This window comes from Cydia splendana, chromosome 21, assembly GCF_910591565.1.
Source record: "Cydia splendana chromosome 21, ilCydSple1.2, whole genome shotgun sequence".
Classification (NCBI taxonomy): Eukaryota; Metazoa; Arthropoda; class Insecta; order Lepidoptera; family Tortricidae; genus Cydia; species Cydia splendana.
Window position 1 is genome coordinate 2,248,793 of NC_085980.1, and position 22,633 is coordinate 2,271,425.

At 37.9% G+C, this 22,633-nt stretch overlaps 2 long non-coding RNA genes across 2 annotated transcripts in view; one reads left to right on the plus strand and one right to left on the minus strand.

Annotated features, from left to right (window-relative positions):
• LOC134801194 (uncharacterized) overlaps nt 1-7,403 on the minus strand; it is a 156,341-nt gene extending 148,938 nt beyond the window's left edge. The window contains exon 1 of the long non-coding RNA XR_010145639.1: nt 7,374-7,403. This is a non-coding gene — a long non-coding RNA (uncharacterized LOC134801194). The remainder of the gene's footprint in view (nt 1-7,373) is intronic.
• LOC134801195 (uncharacterized) overlaps nt 1-22,633 on the plus strand; it is a 234,615-nt gene that overhangs the window by 13,147 nt on the left and 198,835 nt on the right. The window lies entirely within an intron of this gene.

Here is a 22,633-nt window from a genome sequence, read left to right on the forward strand (position 1 = left end):
GGTTCCGTACCATTACGCAAAAAACGGCAAAAATATCACGTTTATTGTATGGGACCCCCCACTTAAATATTTATTATATTCTGTTTTTAGTATTTACTGTTATAGCGGCAACAGAAATACATTATCTGTGAAAATCTCAACTGCCTAGCTATCACGGTTCATGAGATACAGCCCGGTGACAGACAGACAGACGGACGGACAGACAGACAGACAGACAGACATACAGACATACAGACATACAGACATACAGACATACAGACATACAGACATACAGACAGACAGACAGACAGAGAGACAGACAGCGAAGTGAAGTAATAGGGTCCCGTTTTTACCCTTTGGGTATGGAACCCTAAAAACGGAATCAAAGAGATATAAACTCTATACTCAAATTACAAGGCACATTCTAGTATCCCTCGAAACACATTTTCAACTTGAGGAAACAAAAGGTACCACGAAAGTTAAGGGCCCTAAACAGTTATACGCTCGACAGAAAACACGAAATATTTTACCCTGTACAATAAACCTAATGTAACATATAAAACCCCCAATAAAATGGGGCGTTTTCCAACATGGCAACCCCTGACCTCACGGTCGTAACGAAAAAGGTCGCCCCATTAGCATTTAAATAGCGTCAGTGTTGCCACTTTATAGACAAAAAAGTCCCCAATGTTCTCTAACCGGGAAAGAAATCATTCGATTAGTGGTTTAATTTGAAAAATGTAAAGGAATAAATGGGGTAATAATAAGTTTAAAATTTAGTATTGAATAAATTCATGAGGCGGCAAAGTTTTGTTTCGTGGCCTAGAGGAGAAAATCCTATTTTACGCCCCATTTATAACGGAGAGTTATGTGCCGGTGGAAACTACGTTATTTAAAGTATTAAGTTACTATCGCTTAGTTTTATACTGAGTTAAGGATTAGAAGTTAATAATTAACTATAAATTTCGCAAGGAATTAATGGATTAGTCTAGAAAGTTTGAAAGCTATTAGTTTATTTCATAAATTTAATGTTTCTACCAACAATATCGATTTTACGCTTAGATAATAGACTCTAAACATTGATTTTTCATGCCTTTTAGTTTTATTTTTTTATTACCAATATAATGATTTTCCGGGCTGAGACAAAAATATTATTATGGCAGGATTCTTCCAATAAACATTAAAGCCCTGTGGGTTGAGTTTCTTCTCGCACTCTCACTGAGCGTAGGCGAGATGCCGGTGCGTGCCCGAGATCGCGGATATCATGTTTTAGAATTTTAATTATACAGTTTAAAAAAAGTACCTAATCGATGAGTTCAATCAAAATTAAAATTTCGCATACTTATTTCTATCGAGCAAAAGTCAAGAAATCAGGTTTCAATCAATTAAGTTACTTACTAGACACTCAAGATTACTAATTAAATTTTTGACAAACGTATTGCGGTCTAAAAAAGCGCTACGATTTTTTAGGGTTCCGTCCACAAAGGTAAAACCGGCACCCTATTACTAAGACTCCACTGTCCGTGGGTCCGTCTGTCTGTCTGTCACCAGGCTGTATCTCATGAACCGTGATACCTAGTTGAAATTTTCATAGATGATGTACTTCTGTTTCCGCTACAATAACAAATACTAAAAAGTACGGAACCCTCGGTTGGCGAGTCCGATTCGCACTTGTCCGGTTTTCATAAACTCTGCTGGCTGAACCAACTGCTTAAAACGGAACGAACTACTAACTTCGCCAACTACTGGTTCTGCCAATTCTCCTTGTTATTGAACTCGGGCAAGTTTCTTGCCTCATCATTCAAGGCAAGAAAGAAAACTCAACTTTGCCCTTTGGAGTGGCTGGAACTTAAACTAAACTTAAATGCGAATGGAAGGAACGGGAATAATATGAAAAATGTTGGAGTCTCTTTGTCGAGTGGTTTTTGAATTAAGTTGACGTATTCGTAAGTGCAACAGAGTTTCAGAATTTAATTCGGAAGAGTCTAAGGGTCCGATTCGGATTTTGAAATAGACATCTATTTAGACATCACCAAGATACGATAACGATATGTTTAAGATCTAACCTGTCAAATTTGACATTTGCGCGATTCTGGAGATACTGTTGAACGATTTCCACAGGATATGACTTAGAGATCCATTTCACATCTAATAGATATCTTACTCTATCTAACGTAAAAGTGACATTGGTTGCCCGAATTGCGCTGCAAAAGAGAACTAGTTGATATCTAAACTATAACGTATCTAGAATGGATCTAGTACGTGTCGTATCTTGTGAATATCTTGAAGTTCGAATATGGCAGTAAGTATAAGTCTGTTATTGTCTTTTAAAAGTATCGTGGACGTGTATATACCTACCGACATGATAATACCTAAACCAAAAAGAATAGATAGTATAGAGGGGTCCTGTCATTGTAAATTTTGTAGTCACTGTAAATTTACTGCCAACTATCGACACACGACTAAAACTCAAAATGAAAACGTATAAAGTTATCAAAAAATGTATATATATGGATAAATGATTTTATTATTTTTATATCAGTTTGATCCATGTTCATTCACTGATATCTATGTGTTAAAATTGTTAAATATGAAACGGTGTCGTCACGCCATCTAGCCGAGGATAGGCTAAAGGTGTGTGCGCCATCTATTCGAGAATGACTTTTACTTGAATTCCGAGGCACGTTTTTTCCTTAGACTTTATTCGTCTTATACGAAGTTACATATGTCTTTGCCTAAACTAAGCTTCTTAGCGCCACTTGCACCATCCCACTAATCCGGGGATAAGCGTTTAAACTGTTCTAAAATCTAGTGTCAAATTGTACTGGTAACTATGGTAACTCCAGGTTTAACCGGTTATCCCCGGGCTAGTGGAAAGGTGCATTAGGTGCAAGTGTCGCTTAGGGTCTCGTTACACAGGTTCTCACTAACGGCCCAGTTCCAACAAATACCTATAAGATGTCACACCAATACGATACCGAGTCAGTATCAAAAGTGACGTTTCCGGTTGAAAAAATGTCATTTTTGACACTGACAGATCAGTATCGCATTGCCATGACATTTTATAAGCATTGTTGGAATTGGGCCGTAAAGCTATACCATTTCCTTATAAAAAACTTTACTCCTGACGTGCCGTAGGAAACTTTCCAAAATTGCGTAATTTCCACTTTCGGGGACTCCTCATTTTGTATTGGGAATCAATGTTTCCCATTTCCGAAAGGTTCCTTGTTCCCTGTGAAATTTCCTGAAATGCCCTAGAACTTTTCCAACTTTGTGGAATTTTTCGTAACTTGCAAATGCCTCTTTTCATCTTAATCTTATCTTAAATATTATCTTATCTTACCTATATAACTCCCTAAAACTACCAGTTCGAGCTCTATATTTTCTTATAATATTACCCCAGTTGCCTTATAATGGAAATCTTCCCAGGTAATATTCCCCTCATAATATATTCCGAGTCAACACATTGTGATTCAGGGTGGACCGGTCAATCTAAATGTTAATGACGTTTATCATAGATAGGCAGCTTTTTGGAGGCTTCGGCGGTGATTTAAAGTGAAGTTTTTTGTCGCATAACGACCGTAACAGAGCAATTTTAATATACTACATCGGTGGAAAACAAGCATACGGCCCATTCGATGGTAAGCAGTCTCCGTAGCCTATGAAAGCCTGCAATTAGAGAGGTGTTATATGCGCGTTGACGACCCTAACACTCCACACTCTCGTTGAGCTCTGGCAACCATACTCACCGGCAGGAACACAACACTATGAGTAGGGTCTAGTGTTATTTGGCTGCGATTTTCTGTAAGGTGGAGGTACGTCCTCAGTTGGGCTCTGTTCTAGAATGAGTAATTGCTTTAGGCCAAGTTTTGGAACTGAATACTTCTGTGTTTGACAGTGTGTATGTAGAGGCTATTTACACATTCAAATTGTATCTTTGATACAAAAATCACTCGTATAGCGCCGAGCAGCCCTATCTTCTTATATTAGGTTCGACAATAAATTATTAAGCGCTGGTGGCCTAGCGGTAAGAGCGTGCGACTTGCAATCCGGAGGTCGCGGGTTCAAACCCCGACTCGTACCAATGAGTTTTTCGCAACTTATGTATCATTTGATATTTGTCAGTCGCTTTTCGGTGAAGGAAATCATCGTGAGGAAACCGGACTAATCCCAATAAGGCCTAGTTTCCCCTTTGGGTTGGAAGGTCAGATGGCAGTCGCTTTCGTAAAAACTAGTGCCTACGTCAAATCATGGGATTAGTTGTCAAGCGGACCCCATACTCATATGTGAACCGTGGCAAAATTCCGGGATAACGCGAGGAAGAAGAAGAATAAATTATTAATTATTATCTTAATTTATCTTAGGTGTCTTTGCAGCAACAATTATACTTCACTAATTTTATAGTTTTCTATGTTAATCTAGTGGTAAAGTAAAAATGTTATCTAAGTTCCATCTCATAACAGGCTATACTAAGTTCAACAGGGTATTTCACGTTTTACATCTGGAAAATTCCAGCATTCCATTTTTTTAACTACCCGTAGTACCATTTGCTTGCTCAGCTTTTAAGAAAAGCACTTGCGCGAAACAACTTTGCTTCTGCACTGTTCATACCTCGATAAAAGTTAATTAAAACAATGCCAAATTAAACTCAAACTACTTTCCCCAAATTATGAAAGAGAACACGGCCCGATTCGAACTTTAAACTGCGTCAAATATTACGTACTAGATATGATATGGATTAGATATATCAGTGTCAAAAGTGATGTTTCTTAAAACAAAAACGGACCTAGACGTAATATTTGAAGTGTCTTAAGGGTCGGATCGGGCAGACAGTTTATTTATTTTTTATTTCATTGAAAATAACATGGAAGTATAAAATATGCGTACCACAATACAATGATTCGCCAAACTGCGGGGCAGTTTGTTGGCGATGAGCTCGCTCTTTGCTTTCTCATATGACACATAATTATGTCAGGCTCGAGAACAGGCTTACCCTTTAAGGCCCCACTGATTAACAGTCCGCCGAACGGTATCGGCCTCTCAGTTATTCAGAACTGTCAAAATTTTGTTCTAGCTGACAGACCGATACCGTCCGGCGGACTGTTAATCAGTGGGCCCCTTAACACATTCAACACCAAGAACCCGACTGTCGGGTACACTGTTCGTAGCGACTACGCGCTACATACGACGAAACCGTGGCTACGCGCTACGAGCGTAACCCGTAGCACTTAGTGGTATTGAATGTGTTTCTTATTTTTAACGGTCATTTTTAGAAGCTTTTCTTAAACTTGCCCTGTAAGTAAATATGTATGTTGGTTAGTGTCTTGGAAGCTTTTGACCCACTTCCCGATATTCGATAGAGCTGAAATTTTGCATCAATATGTAAATCGGATGACAATGCAATATTATTATGACATGGAGCTTATCTGATGATGGAGACAGGCGGTGGCCGTGGGAACTCTGTGATAAAACAACGCAAACTATTTGTATTTGGGGTTGTTAGAATTGTCTCGATGAGTATTTGTTGCCTGTGGAAAGAAAAGTACTTCTTTGTCGTTATACTCTTTGCAGAGTGTCGTGGCCAACTGCTGGCATCAGGCATGCATGGCAGCATGCATGCTTGCCGTACGATTTCTCGCCATTTTCCGCGGTTGGAGGTCATTCTGGTAAATGGGGTCTTTCTATGGCATATTTAATTTGGTCAGTCCATCGCATAGGTAGCCTTTTATAGATGGTCAAGCAAATCTTGTCAGTAGAAAAGGCGCGAAATTCAAATTTTCTATGAGACGATATCCCGTCGCGCCTACAAATTTCAAATTTGCCGCCTTTTTCTACTGACAAGATCTGCTTGACCAAGTATACTTTTAAGAAAAGTACAGTCAGCGATAAAAGCTTGTACCGAAAATGAAATTTTTGCCAAAACCTTATTCCTTCTTTTAATTGGTTATTCACTGCAAATACGTCCTTATTAGCACAGTTTGTAAGGCGTCAAAGGTCAAATTCCCATGGGTAATTACAGTAATAAAAAGGCCTATGTTACACAGAGGTTCATGGGAAATACGCCCTTATGGATTAGAAAATATAAGGCCGAAAAGGTCAAATTCCCGTTCAGTATTGCGGCAATCTCTGACCCGACCTTTGCCCGCATGCCTCGACCGATAATTACTGGGCCTTTTGGACGGTATAAGTTTTAAAATATTTGAATATTATCATTTAAACATTTTAAATTCTCTTGATAAAATAATTAAGTATATTGTGACAATGACTGTAAATTGTAATAGTGTGAAAATATTTCGTATTGGAACCTACTATGATTACAGTTAAAAATCCATAGCTAAAAAATGAAAATGAAAAACATTTTCCATTTTCATTTTCATTTGCCAGCGCTTCAATTAAGATATAAATAGATTATTATTACTATAATAAATAAATAATAATATTAATTTCAAAAAAAAAACACCCATAAGTGTTACCATTGCATTGCAATCTCACCTCCAATGTATGTACCAATAAATCTTTCCCAAACTTTCTTCTTTAATTTTAAAACTGGTTATACCTGAAACAATAAAGCATTTTATAAATCAATACGTAGGTAATTGTAATTTGCAATATAATACACTGATATTAACCGTGAGCCCCGAAGTAGAATACATAATATACAATTATACATTGCGGACTATTGAGGTTATATCAAATTCAGCCGACTGATCAAATACCGCAATGTAATGCATCGAGTTCTCGCACCGTCTAAATGAGCCATAAAATTTTATATATTCATAAGATTCTCCATATAATCTAAAATTACCTACATGCAAGTAGTAAAACTGAGATCCACGGTTTCATAGCGCCATAAAACGGCGGAAGGTGCCATGAGCGGTCTTCAAATCTTATTAAAATTACCATTTTAAACACACTGCTATACAGTAATTTACAGTACTACACAGTAATATAAGTACAAAGAGAATATATAGTATAGAGGGGTCCTGTCATAGTAAATTTTGTAGTCACAGTAAATTTACTGCCATCTATCAACACACGACTAAAACTCAAAATGAAAACGTATAAAATTATCATAAAAATGTATATAATATATATATTATATGGATAAATGGTTTTATAATTTTTATATCATTTTGACCCATGTTCATTCACTGATATCAATGTGTTAAAATTGTTAAATATGAAACGGTGTCGTCACGCCATCTAGCCGACCATAGGCCAAAGGTGTGTGCGCCATCTATCCAAGAATGACTTTTTCTTGATTTTCGAGGCACGTTTTTTCCTTAGACTTTATTCATCTTATACGAAGTTATATATGTCTTTGATAAGTATTAGAAAAAACTATATTATTCTCAGAAAATATTTTAATTTGATTTTATTTCTAGTAGAAACACTACTATATAAATTATAAACTGAAATAAATGTTATATACTAAGAAAAAGTGACCAAGGCCTCCAGTGCCCCAGACTGGAATCGAACCAACGTCCCCTGCTATCGGGGCAGGTGCCTGTGCCATTCGGCCACCGGGCCACAGCGGCATAGGTCGAATTTTTCCAAGTACATATGCACTTCTTACTGAAGGCTTATCATATGGTGCCCCCTGGCTATCCATAAGATAGAACAATATGGTTCGACCTTCTAACTGGATCATCTCAGGTGATACCTACCGAGCTAGCGAGCCTGGCAGCCGTATTCGAACAATGAGATACGTCAAATACTAAATATTGAAACGATATGGATTGGATATGTCAGTGTCAAACAAGTGTCAAAAGTGACGTTTTTGTTTGTAGACACTGAAATATCCAATCCATATCGTTTCTACATCTATTAATTGACGTATCTTAAAGTTCGAATCGGGCCGTTTGTTTAAAAAAGCTAAGAGCTATATAATATTTACGACATTTATAAGTAGGTACTTTTCCATCCAGGCTAAAAGCCTAAGCATATAAAACCTTCACCTTGTTTTCACAAAAGTAAATCCACATTACGTCCTACGTTCGCCCCAGTATCAACCTGCAAAAATATTTCCCCTCCGTTATATAACTCGGAAACTAAATCGTTTCCCCTGATATCCTTCGGATAAACCGCCATGATAAATAGCGAAAACACACCTAACCAAGGAAAAACAAACCGTATTATGTGCAACACTCGACCCATTTCAGTTTGACAGCAAAATCGTTTAGAAAAGGAAATATTATTCAAAAGACATCAATCTGAATGGCAGGTGTTCTAGAACAATCAATCTCTGATTTCTCTCTGATGAGTCTCTTTTTCCCTTATGAGTGACGTTTGAGCGGGACAGGGACGGCTGTATTTCCGATTGGATACACGGGTTTTTTGCTGATATTTCAACGTAAAATGTTGTGTATTTCTTCGTGAGGTTGTTTTAAGAGGTATATTTCATTGTCCGAATGGTTTTAGTGTGATTACGGGGACGGTTCAGCTGTTTTTACTTTACTGCTTTCGGAGGGGTTTGGTGCATTGTATGTTTTTGTAACATTTGGAAGTAGAAAATGAATGGTTTATTTTAACAATTGTACGGTTACTACAAGTTTTTTGCCAAACCTTCTTACAGCTAGTTTTAATTTCTTTGCCACTTGAAAAAGACGCGTATGAGTGACGTAAATGTTAAATAAAACAGTCGTCAACAGTGACAATTTCAAATTGAGTAATAATTCCTAATCTGAACATGAACGTTCTAAGTGAAAACTTGCTTGATAATTTTCTCATGATAGTTTCCCGAAATTTTAGAAATTTCGAGCGTGTTCTGCAACTTAAACCTTGGTAGTTATGATACGTAGTTACATTTTTATTGTCGTGATACTGTGAAACTTCTTAAGCATAGCTTGAGGTTTGAACGGTCACGTCGACTTTAGATGTGGTCACGCCCCGCGCGTATATCACGACAGAAAGGTGAGGGACTGACGTTTGTAAGGTGAAACTGGGTGCCTAGCCAATGTGACAATCGCTTGCGCTACGACAACGAAACGCTTTGTGTCTATCGCTCTTCCATATTAGTGCGACAGTGACAGTTGCGTTTCGTTCGGAGCGTAAACGATTGGCATGTTGGTTACGCGCTCTGGACATTTTACTTATGTTATGGCGCTCACTGACTTGACATTTTCAAAGTTTAAGGTGCTTTAGAGACTATTGATAGGTACTGAGAAAATATGGGTTAACCCAGGCGACATGCATGGTCATGCATGGTCCGAAGGCCCTTTAAAGGCGATATGCATGGTCATGCATGGTCCAAAGGCCCTTTAAAGGCGATATGCATTAGGGTGGAGTGAAAGTGGCCAAATATTTTTTTTTCTCTTTTTCAAATTTCCTGTATCATTAATTGATGATACATAGTATTAGAAGTAATGCAAAATTTTAGTTTTCTAAATATATATCTTAAGGTGGCGCATTGGGTTTAAAGTTTTGAAATAATGCAATTTTTGACATTCACATATATGATTTATTGAAAACGATATATGGACCTATTTAACAATTTTAAACATAAACTTTACTGAAATCATAATAAACTAGCAAAATAAACTCAAAAAATTACATTTTTTTGTTGAAAATCAGTAGTTTCAGGGCGCTCATAAACACGAAAATATTGAGATTTGGTGTCGAAAACGGGTGTGTCTTGCCGGGCTTTTATCCTTAGTTCTGGGAGTCGAAATTCGCGAACCTTCTTTCCTTTGGTCTCTTTTCGTGCTTTTAACACTCTTCGAAGAGCCCTTATGTGAGACGCATCATCTTGCAACATAGCCAGCAACAAATTCTTTGTTGGTTTAGCTATTCCAATGTATAAACGGAGAATCTTGTTTGCGCAAGTCAACCATCGGGAATGTGCCAGTTTTCCTGGGTCTTTGCTAGCTAAGTTGGGCGACACCGAACCAGAAGAAATTGCGGTGCAAATCTCAAACAGATATTTTTGATCAGTACTTAGCAAATTAGGATTCAAAGCTGGCAATTCTGTGGAAATGGCTTCGAATTCCTCCAGTTTAAAATCGAGGCACTTAGGTAGCTGTTTTCCTATTTTGCCAGAATAACTATTAGGGCCTGTTGTTGTGCCATCTAAACTGGAGAATAAATGATGAAGTGGTAATCCATTTGCATGTAACAAGCACACAAACCATTGCAATGGGCGTTTCAGGTGTTTTTCTAGTAAAATATAGGCAAACAGGATTCTCCGTTTATACATTGGAACAGCTAAACCAACAAAGAATTTGTTGCTGGCTATGTTGCAAGATGATGCGTCTCACATAAGGGAGCTGGCTCTTCGAAGAGTGTTAAAAGCACGAAAAGAGACCAAAGGAAAGAAGGTTAGCGAATTTCGACTCCCAGAACTAAGGGCTGACGCATCTACTTATTATGATTTAATAGATTGGACGAAAGGAAAGATGGTCATGCATGGTCCAAACCAGAAACTGTAATAAAAACAAGTAGCAATTAAAAGCATTGTATTATGTGTAGAGTTATAGGTGACTCAGCTCAGATAAGAAAGCACATCAAATTTTATGAAGGCATCTCATGACAATCAGTCAGATTCATATAATATGATTGTATTCTCATTTCTTTTATTGACTTTATTTTCTTTTCCTTTTGTAAGAATTTGATATGTTTTCTGAAAGAGCTACGTATTTGTATGATTTCATGTACATATATGTTTTTTTTTTATCATATTTCTATAAAGTTATATACTTACTGAGTATAATTGCATGAATTCTATAGTAATTTAAATTGTATTTTTCTTATTTACTCGTAATGCATGTTGATTATAAGATGGGACCGGTCCCGTATTGGGATACCCTCCTTCAATTGAGCGGGTATTTAAATCTTAGTAGTAGTAGTAGTAGTAGTAGTAAACTCTTTATTGTACAAAAAGACATATTAAAAATAACATACAATTAGTAAGAAGTACAAAGGCGAACTTATCCCTTTGAGGGATCTCTTCCAGTTAACCTTTGAGTAGATGAGAGGAGAAAGTGAAAAGAGGGTGACAAATGCAGCAAAATGTACAACAAGGTACCAGAAAGATAAAGGATATAAATACATAGAAAATTTATAGGATAAACATACATATATTACACAAAACGGAATGGGGAAAATACACTAAAAATTGGAAAGAATTAGAACGATATAAAGCAACTATACAATAGAAATATAGACAAATTAATCAGTCAGATCATCAGATAACCATAATTTCTTTAACCTCTCCTTGAACGACGCAACAGATTGTGCCTGCCTGAGCGAAACAGGCAGCTCATTCCACAGCTTCACTGGACGCACTGCGAAGGACTTGTTGTATCCTCGAGATTTGTGAGGAGGGATGGCAAGTGATAAATTCGCGCTCGAACGCAGACGGTGGCCACTGCCTTCAGCCAGAAATTGAAATTTTTGAGAGAGGTATAAAGGAGAAGAAGGTGTAAAAAGAACATTAAAGAGAAGAGAAAGAGTGTGAAGATCTCTACGGCGGCGGATTGGAAGCCAATTGAGTTTTTGACGGTAGTAAGACACATGATCGTACTTCCGTAGGCCGAAAATGAATCTTATACAGACATTCTGTAAGCGCTCTAACTTGTTCAGGAGTTCTTCTGTCATGTCCAGATTCACAGCGTCGCCGTAGTCGAGTAAAGGCAGTAACAGGGACCGAGCCAGCATGGCTTTGGTATCAAGTGGAAGAAAGTTCTGAAGGCGCCTTAAAGAATGGAGAGATCCAAACAGCTTTTTGCTCAATTCAGTGACATGAGGCGCCCAGGAAAGTGTCTGATCCATGGTGACCCCTAGATTTTTAACAGTGGGTGAGAAAGGAATTGGTATACCATCAAAGAAAATTCTAGGTGCCACCTGCTCAGACAGTATGGAGATGTAATGTGGACTTCCCAAAACGATCGCTTGCGACTTCATGGCGTTGACTTTTAAACCGAAAGATGAAGCCCACAAACGGACGGAATCTAAATCGGCGTTAATTTGGTTTACGAGGGAATCGAAATCATCAAGGTTGGCAGCTGAATAAATTTGCAGATCGTCTGCGTAAAGGTGGTAAGAAGATTTTAATGACTTTGTAATGTTATTTATAAAAATGGAGAAAAGCAATGGAGAGAGAATACCCCCCTGAGGGACGCCAGAAGAGAGTTCACACCAATCAGAAAGATTATCATCAACTCGAACCCTCTGACGCCTCCCAAAGAGGTAGCTGCGAAACCAGGACAATGAAGTGGGTGCAACATTAAAAAGATTTAAAAAGGCTAGAAGAATGTCGAAATCAACTGTATTGAACGCGCTGCTAAAGTCTAAGAGAACCAAAACGGTGATCTTTTTATTTTCTATATTAAAGCGAATGTCGTCGGTGACTTTAACAAGAGCAGTGGTGGTGCTATGCCCGGGGCGGAACCCAGATTGGAAAGGGTTAAAAAGGTTGTGTCTATTGAGATGAGAAGAGAGACGTCTATTAGCAAAGTGTTCAATTATCTTGGAAAGGACTGGTAAGATGGAAATAGGTCGATATTGGGAAAAGGAGGAAGGATTAGACACTTTAGGAAGTGGAATTATGTGAGCGTTTTTCCAGCATGAGGGAAAGACACCAGAGGAGAAAGAAAAATTTATTATATGCGACAGTACAGGAGCAATTGAGTCCGCCACGAGCATAAGCATATCCAAGCTCAGATTATCATCACCGACGGCTTTAGTTTTAATAGACTTGAGAATTGAGATAACTTCTTCTCGAGGCAGAGGTGTACGGTTGGAGCCGGTATAGCTTTATTTGACGTTCATAAGCGCATTGTAATATGCCTACTTGAATAAACTATTTTTTTATCTTATCTTTATGAGTGTTCGGCCTGATTCGAACTTTAAGATACGTCAAGATACGATATGGATTGCATATGTCAGTGCCAAACTTTACTGTAAAATATATTATTATAAATCTACTTACGCCTCGTATGAAAAGATGATCAAACTTTTTACTCGAAAAAGCTTTATGTAAGTAGGTATAAAAAATAAATATATACCGCTAATGTACATAAAAAAAGATCACAAGGTTTCAGGAAAATCAAATTATATTTATTACAGACACCTCCTTAGGCTGAAAGCGGGGCATTGCAAATAACATTACGGGCTTAATACGTTTGTTGTTTTTTGTAGGTACGTTTTTATTGAACTCCATCGTGAAAGCATTTTTATTTACATATTGCATATAACAGTACATGATTAGGGTGTCGTGTTTCGGAGGAGCCATATACTGGTTCCCCTGTGTGTGAGTACTACATCCCTCATTCTGTTCCACCCGATATATGTAAATTTTTGGATGTCGTCGTATACTACCCACAACACAAGAATTATTGAGCTTACCGGACTAGACCGATTTGTATAAGATCGCCCAATATTTATCTATTTATTTCCCTAATTTGGCTACTATCTCCTGTCACTGGCGATAACAACCCCAATACCTCAACCAGGACCATAGAGAAAAAAATACATACAGTGCTCACTCCATACATCAGTTTTAGTACCAAAAAGACTATTATTTTCGTAGTCGAGATCTAGCATCGAGTAGCGGAATTATCAGTACTGCTACTTGACAATAGATGTTCCGACGACCTAAAAGTCTAATGCTCAATAATTTTCAGCTAATATTATGACCGTTTGTGAGTTTTCGTGAGTCGCGACACTAGAGAATTCTAGTAGGTCTCAAGTAGTGGTACTGATAATTCCGCTACTCGATGCTAGATGTCGACTGCGAAAATAATAGTCGTTTTGGTACCAAAACTGATGTATGGAGTAAGCACGCTATTCTTACTATATTTCTCTATGACCAGAGCCTCTACCATCAGTTTTAACATTGACATAACGCTCACGTCTACGTAATTTACTTTCTGTACATCTCGCTTGCACTATTGCTCGCATATGCGAGTACGAGCGAGATGCATAGAAAGTAAGTTACGTAAACGTGAGCGTTATGTCAATGTCAAAACTGGTGGTAGCCGTACTGGACGGAACAAGCATGTTTTATTATATTTTCCCCAAGCTTATCACTGCTATGGCATCCACGAGTTCCACGCGTCGGTGGGCCGCTGATATCGTTTTAATGTGCTTCCTTATCTTAATTTTGGGCCATTTGCTTTATATTCGGTTCGTAATGTCTTTGAGGTAGATGGGAGATCGAGTAATTCATGCAATTTTGAAAATTTTCTAGCATTCTTTCTTTATTAAAAGCAGGTAGTGACAAGAAAGTATTTTAGATACACACTTTTGTTGACGTCTGTGGTTTAGAATATTCGTCTTTTTAGGGTTTCGTACCAAAAGGGTAAAAACGGGACCCTATTACTAAGACTCCGCTGTCCGTCCGTCTGTCTGTCACCAGGCTGTATTTCATGAACCATGATAGCTAGACAGTCGAAATTTTCTCTTGTCCGGACTAGCACTTGTCCGGTTTTTGTAGTTCTTATGACTTTTCTGAGGTCTGCCTCGTCTATTTTTTTAATAGACAGACAGACAGTGGCTCTGTGAGCTGTCGACCTGAAAAACCCCCATGGCTCCGCTATTTTGAGAAAAAAAAAACCAGAAGCCGGATCGACAAAAAAATATGTTTTTAATTCTTGTACCTGCTCACGAAATGCACGAAAATCGATTCATTCATATTTCACGAAAATCGATTAAGAAATGCGACCTGTGGACGAGAACATTCGGACATACGAAAGCATTTTTATCATTTTTAACATTTTTATCCAAGCTGAAACGGAGACCGTTGCTAACGCTCGGTCAATTATTCACGTATTTTTTTAAATTATTATTATAAATATTTTTTAAATAAAAATCACATCTTGCTCGCGTTGTCCCGGCATTTTGCCACGGCTCATGGGAGCCTGGGGTCCGCTTGGCAACTAATCCCAAGAATTGGCGTAGGCACTAGTTTCTACGAAAGCGCCATCTGACCTTCCAACTCTGAGGGTAAACTACACCTTATCGGGATTAGTCCGGTTTCCTCACGATGTTTTCCTTCACCGAAAAGAGACTTGTAAATATCAAATGATATTTCGTACATAAGTTTCATAAAACTCATTGGTACGAGCCGGTGTGTGAACCCGCGACCTTCAGATTGAAAGTCGCCGTACCGCTAGGCCACCAGCGCTGTTAAAAATAAAAATAAAAATGTAGTTGTTACGTTTTTAGTCACTAATAAGTATTCGGTACTTACCATCGCATTTATATCCCAAAATTAATACCCACAACTATACCTCCATAACCTGTAACAATCCCAGCACAAACACAGATCTAATAAACGCCATAAAGCGGTAATTTGTCACGCGTCCGGCTTTGTCCCACCGCCTATTGTCTCGTGTAATGACACTATTGTCACTATTGTCAGCGTGTGACCACTATTTTTCCTCGTGACAAGATATGAGAAAGACAACAGGCGAGTATTAAAAGCAATTGCAAGCTTGATGCTTAGGAATTTGTTCTTTTTTACAAGCGTTTTATGTTCTGAAGCTATGTAAATATGAGGATATTAAAAGATTGGGATATAAAAGAAAGGACTGGCGATTATAGACCGCGAGCCAGGAGCATATACTCGTATTATATCGTCAGGACGTTCTTTCCACTGCGATACAACCGGCTGACGATATTTTTTATTCACAATAGCATTTTGACTATCATCTGACAAAATATCAAGCGGGAGGCGATGACCAGATTGTTTTTTTTTTTACGTGTTGGTGGCTGCCATTCCTCAACGCACTAACGGAGCGGCAGCTGACGTCCACGAGGGTTCATCATACATAGCCGTTAACCACTATACGAGTTTTCGCCCGGGAGGAGATTGGTCATGGAAATTTGTTCCTGGCTCGTGGTCTATTACTTCAGTGATAAGAGCATAGTTCTGAATAAATGATGATGATGATGCGATATAAAAAAATAAATTGTTTATTTCAGCCCATCAGATCCATATTTTGTTAGTTGATCAGAAACACTTACATCCTATGTTAGTACTTACATAAAAAAACTTAAACCTAATTATTACTATTTAGGTACTACATTAACATCACAGAGGAACGCGGGCCAATATATTTGCCCTTCACTATTATGGTATTGACTGTACACAATTATGCCCTTGTTTGTGATTTTGTTACAAGACAATTAGGTAATTTTGGAGGTAAATATTTTGTTCCATAATGGCAAAATCCTTAAGCACACGTATTTGAGCGAGCTAAAATAAACACTGATGTTTTTTCCTCTTGCTTGATATACGTCTTAGACTTCTTGTACTGGTACTGTTTTGAAAAGATGGGTCCCGCCGAGTTTCTTTCCGGTCCCATATTGTGGGATACCCTACCTCCAATAGGGAGTATTAGTGCAATGTTCTGCCGCCAGAGTGCAGCACTAATTTGTTTAGTAAACCATAGAGTAACTTTTACATACTAGGCCTTAAACAGTTTTTTGACAAGATTTCACTATGACATTGATGCACCAAGGCGGTTTGTTTACAGGTGGCATACCGCGAAACGCGAAAATCTAAATTTCTTTATCTGCCTCCCTATCGATCGAATAAGCAAGAGTGATAGAGAGGAAGAAACCAAAATTGGATTGTCGTGTTTCACGGTAGGCCATGTGATTGACCTAGTGACGCGTGATGTGTCATTGATGATGTCAATGAGGTTTGTTTACTGTATGTGCTAGTGGTGCCACCTACGCAGAGCTTTGCCTAATATTCCCTATCAGAAATAGAAACATATTTTATTTGCAAGAAATGTGAATTGAGGAGTGACTTAAATCTTTTCGGGCAGAGGTGTAGGGTTAGAGCCGGTGTAGCTTTATTTATAGCGCATTGTAATATGCCTACTTGAAAAATACTACCTTTATCTTATATTATTATTCAATATTCTTCACCTAAACTCTTGCTTATTAAATATAAAATATCACCTACTTAATAATGCCATGTCAGACTCGTCAAACTATGGGCTGATTTAGACGACGCGCGAACTCGCATGCGATTTTAAGTTACATTGCGGACTGTTGGTAATGTCCAATTCAACCGACTGATCAAAACCCGCAATGTAATGAAACTCTCTTCGTCGAGTTCTCGCATCGTCTATTTGAGCCCTATGCATGAGAAACAGCTTACAGATTTTAAAACAGTGTCCTAAGATGTTTATTTCCATTGCTTTTTATCATTTTTCATAGACTTTGTATGACGGTAGGTAACGAAATGGAAGGATCGAAAAGTGTATAACATTTTTGGGACACTTTTTTCCCGTATTATGATCGAATTAGCTCGTGGTTCTCAGTAGACATAACATAAATATTCCTAAATAAAAAAAGGCCTAGTGTAAGTATAACTTGAAATAAAGTGGCCCATATATCATATCACCTACTTAATAATGCCATGTCAGACTCGTCATTCCATAAAATGGCACGAGAGACAGGGAACGAGCCACGTAAGTGGCACTCAGAATATGTAATGAACCGTACTGATTGGCTCAACTTATTCGTCATGTAGTACTTTCCAATATATCCTTCGACACCTATTTGATTTGGAAGCGATTTTTACAACGATTATGAAGTCAAGCGGTTGCTAAAAAGTGTCGGTGATATCACGTTTTGAAACTCGAACGAAATTTTCATAAGAAAAATTTGGCAAAATTTTAAAAGTACGACGACGCATAGTATCTATTTTCTTATTATATTTCATATATGTCAACCTGTTAGTTAAGGGGCCCACAGATTACCAGTTCGCCGGACGATATCAGCCTGTCAGTTGTTGAGCTGTCAAAATTTGCTTTTAACTGACAGGCCGATATCGTCCGGCGGACTGGTAATCAGAGGGCCCCTTTATCAAGCAATATCACTATAGGTACGGGAAATCGTGGTACCTAATATCTGATTTTGTTACTACGTAATTATTTTATATGACAGTGAAACTTCGCGCTGTAGGTAATTATAATTACTTCATAATAAGCGGTTGGTCAATATCAGATATAGAAAACATTTATTCGTGGCAAAACGTTGTACCTACATGCAAGAAATAAATGAGGAAACATGTAAAAAATTGAAAAGCAACTAACAACACAATTAACATAACACAACAAAACATTTTTAGCCACGGAACGGTCCCAACTCAGCATGGTGCTAGCCTGGTTGGGCTAACGCTGGTCTTCCGTCGCAGCCATAAGCGGAGTCGTAATAAACGGATTCTATTTATACTGTCATAAACTCCGTACGTATGTTGTTGTTGTTCTATGTCACCCCAGAGGTGCAAAGGGCCTTCACAAGCTCGCGCCACGCCTTCCTATCTTCAGCGACCCTTCTGGCCTCGCTCCAGCTCAACCCGACCGCTCGTAGCTCATTTGTGACGGACCGCTGCCAAGAGTGTACAGTCGAGTGCATATATATGTGTACCTTATTGCAATAAATTAAGGTGAATAAATGTATACATATTTATGCATTCGACTGTACAGATGTAGTGCATTAGTACATTATTGTCGAGGCTCGGAAGTAGCTACTTGCAGGCTGAGGATTCGTTTTAAACGGACGACCTTGGGAGTCCGTTTAATTGAATCCGAAGCCAGCAAGTAGCCTTCCAGCCAAGTCATATATAGTGCTTTTCTCAAAAATGGTGCAAGAAATATAAATATCATAGAAATATTTTACAAAAGCAACTTTCTTACGTATATATTTTCACAGAAAAAAGTAGAAACAATTGAAAAAATTAGCTTTGCCGCCTTTTTATTTTTTTAATAAAAAAATAGAAGTGTATTTTTCTGCCGAAAATACGCCAACCTATTTGAGACAGCTAAATAGTCGCGGTACTAATCATCTGTTTGGCTGTTTAATGGGCCTGTGCCTTCATTTGATATGGCCATTTCAACTTTTAAGAAGTTTGGAACTCGACAAATAATGGAATTTGTATGCAACATTGCAGTCCCAAAATCGAGACTGCAATGTTTTTAACTTTTTAATTTTTGACTGACCATAAACTACGCGCTTCGCAACCTATTTTTTAAACGGCAAAGTCGACTTTGCCGTCCATTTTTGAGAAAAATTATTTTCCTTCGTACTTTCACGGAAACGTACGAACGTGTCTTGCTATTTCAGTCAGTCTCGGTACAAAAAGCACTGAGGTTAATTGAAGTAGCATGACAAATACGAACGTTTCCGAGAAAATACGAAGAAAAACAATTATGCGCTACATCTGTAATGTTGTTTATATAATTGACATTAAAAAAAAGTCGCCAAAGGTAACTTAATACCTACACAAATAAATGCGTTATAATATTACAAGAAAAGTTTTCATCAAGTAATAAAGACGTCTTGTATTTCGAGGCCACGACAGTAAATTATAATACGATTCGGCCATTATTCGAATAAAGGCAGAAACGATTAATCTTGCAGAGCCCCAGTGATTTAGCTAAGATTATTCGGGATAAGCCCGTCTTGGAATCATATCAGGGTAACGGCTAAGTTTGCGAGAATGATAATGTTTTTAGGCACAGCCGTATTCGAACAATGAGATACGTCCAATACTAGATATTGAAACGATATGGATCGGATATGTCAGTGTCAAACAAGTGTCAAAAGTGGCGTTTCTTCAAACAAAAACTTCACTTTTGACACTTGTTTGACACTGACATATCCGATCCATATCGTTTTAATATCTAGTATTTGACGTATCTCATTGTTCGAATACGGCTGGCAGAATCCATATTGGTGCGTAAAGATGTTGGCGGATCGTTTACATCTTGTAGTGCTTTAATCTGGTTCTACTATAGGTGAGAAACTATTCGCTAATAAGTTAAAAACTAACCTATCTATTTCGGCTAGCCTAGCTATTAGGGCGCCAAGATTAAATTTTAAACTTGCAAGTGCGCCGCGAACTGTTAAAGATTGGGAACCCCTGGGATAGATGACAAGTATTTTTAATGGTATCAATCCGGTTTGCTTTGAGGATCAAGTCTCTATATGGGACTCATTGTATTAAAGAAATACAAATTTCAGAAACGACAGTCAAAGTCTGTCAATCGTAAACAACGCACAAAACGCCGCTTACTAAATACGTCATCGTAACGACAGCATCATCACGAAGACGTCTTGAAGTATGGAAAAACAAGAAAATTGGTATTTTGATGGTGAAATATATGCGTTTATGTTTATAGTTGCCATCATTTTCCTCGCGGTGTCCCGGCATTTTGCCACATGTCATGGGAGCCTGGGGTCCCGCTTGGCAACTAATCCCATGAATTGGCGTAGGCACTAGTTTTTACGAAAGCGACTGCCATCTGACCTTCCAACCCAGAGGGCAAACTAGGGGGATTAGTCTGGTTTCCTCACCAGAGGGATTAGTCTGGTTTCCTCACGATGATATGTGTTTATAGTTGCAATACAATTAATTTTTCAATAGGTAATCGATACCATTATTAACAAGCTCTTATTAGGTCGACCCGTATGTAACTATGTAATGGAATCTAAGGTAACTAATTTAACCATCTTCCAAGGATCGTAGCGTCATGAAAATTGGCAGCTGTATGTAGTTCTGATGACAATACAATAATATGGTACTGTCGAACTGATCTGCTGATGGAGACAGGAGGTGGCCATAGGAACTCTGTGACGAAACAACGCAACCTAATTGTGTTAGGGGTTTTTAGAATTGTCTCGATGAGTATTAGTTGTCTGTCGTAAGAAAAGCATAGTCAGCGATAAAAGCTTGTACCAAAAATTAAATTTTTCCAAAAACTTATTTTACGTGTCATCTAGCCTATTATTCATAAGAATAGGTTGCCCGTTTGGATGTAACCAGAAATACGTGTAGGTAAGTGAGTTCTAGTAGTCATCGTAAGCTCATGGTAAGGGTGCAGACTGCAGCACGGCTCACGCAATCGTGTCACGTCCGACATGGAAATTGCCCCTTTGTCACGACACCCTATTGTTTGAATTATTGCCTTTGTGAGGCTGATGTATATGTTTACACTTAATTCTACGTTTGGTTTATAAGTGACAACCTCTTGTATGTCTATGATAAATGATAAGGATTCTGTATAATTAATTTGTTATCTTTAAAAAAAAAAACGAACTTTTCTGCTCTATACAGTATAACCGAGGTTTGAAACCACAATTTTTGACCACAACACACTTAAAAAAGATAAAAAAAATCATCAATTTTGGTTAGTTGCTATCTACAGTTCAAAGGCTTAAGAAAATGAACTTGCACATACAGGTTTTACTTTCCGACGATTTGATTTCAGTCATTAAGTACAATCAGGGTGGTCTAGAATATGTTAATTAGTAGGTTTTTTTAAACTACAAGAACTGGAGCCAAATTTCTTTAGATCAAAGAAAATATTTAAATAGCTAATAGCATGTAAGATATACCTAAGTATTATTAACTCATGTTAGACCGGGCCGTGTCCGGGCCGAAGCTTCCGGCGCTTACTTTTGTATGACATGATAGGCGATCACGTGATGCTTTCCATAGAAAACGATGCGCCGGAAGCTCCGGCCTGGACAAGGCCCGGTCTAACACGAGTCATCCTTTATAGCAGCGGTCGGCAACCTTTTAGCAGCCAAGGGCCACATAGTAGTTAACGGAGGTGACGCGGGCCGTACTTTGTTAATATTTATGACTTTATGAGACATTGTCGTTTGTTACTATTACATACAAAATAGCCAAGGCGCCTCTCGGGCCGCAAGCGACAGGTTCGCGAGCCGCATGCGGCCCGCGGGCCGCTGGTTGCCGACCGCTGCTTTATAGGATCCTACCTAACTATATATAACTAGTGCTACAAATCCTTAAATCAAAATTATACTATACCTGATTTCATTTTAAGACCGAAATTGAAAGACGATGGAACAAGCGACCAACTTAGTTCGTTAGCTTTCGGTTAGTTCTTGAGAAGTTTAGACAATTTAATAGTTCCACAACTAGTTCTGAAGTCGATAGGGAAAATTTAATCACAAAAAAAAAGATGAAGTAGGTATCTATCTTATCTTATCTTTATTCTTGATTTTATTTTATTTTATTTATTGAGAAGTCATATAAAAAAATGTGTACAAAAATATGTTTCTTGACATATTTTTCAATGTTGTATTTATGATTAGATTAGACTAGTGGCTCTGTGAGCTGTAGACCTCGCGAGCAGAGCTTGAAATAACATGGTGCTAAGAGCCGTGTTTTTTTTGATACACCGTGTTTTTTTTGATTTCCGTTAATTTCAAGGGTGCATTCCTGAGCTTAAATCAAGTAACTTTCTCAAAGACACCGATGTTCTAATTAAGTCCATTTCGGAGATAATCCATAATTTATTTTTTTACTATAAGGCCTCTACAAGCGTGTACACTTGCCTTAGGGCCGGCTTACATATTGATTAGTGTTTAGAATGAGTTCATACATTTGCTACTAAACTTAAGTACAATCTCGGTCGATTGATGTACGAAATGACATTGATATGTCACAGATTTCAATTGTTTGGTTGAGTTAAATGTAATGCCCGTGTTACAACAACGCTATATGCTACATTTAATTACTTTTTAAACAAAAAAGAAAACAAAAAAAAATTTTTTTTTGAAAATTAACTATGCCATTTAGTTCTTATAAACGTACTTAACTATACCCCGAAGTTAACGGAATTCAATAAAAACACGGTGTATAGTAAATTAAAGAAAAACAATA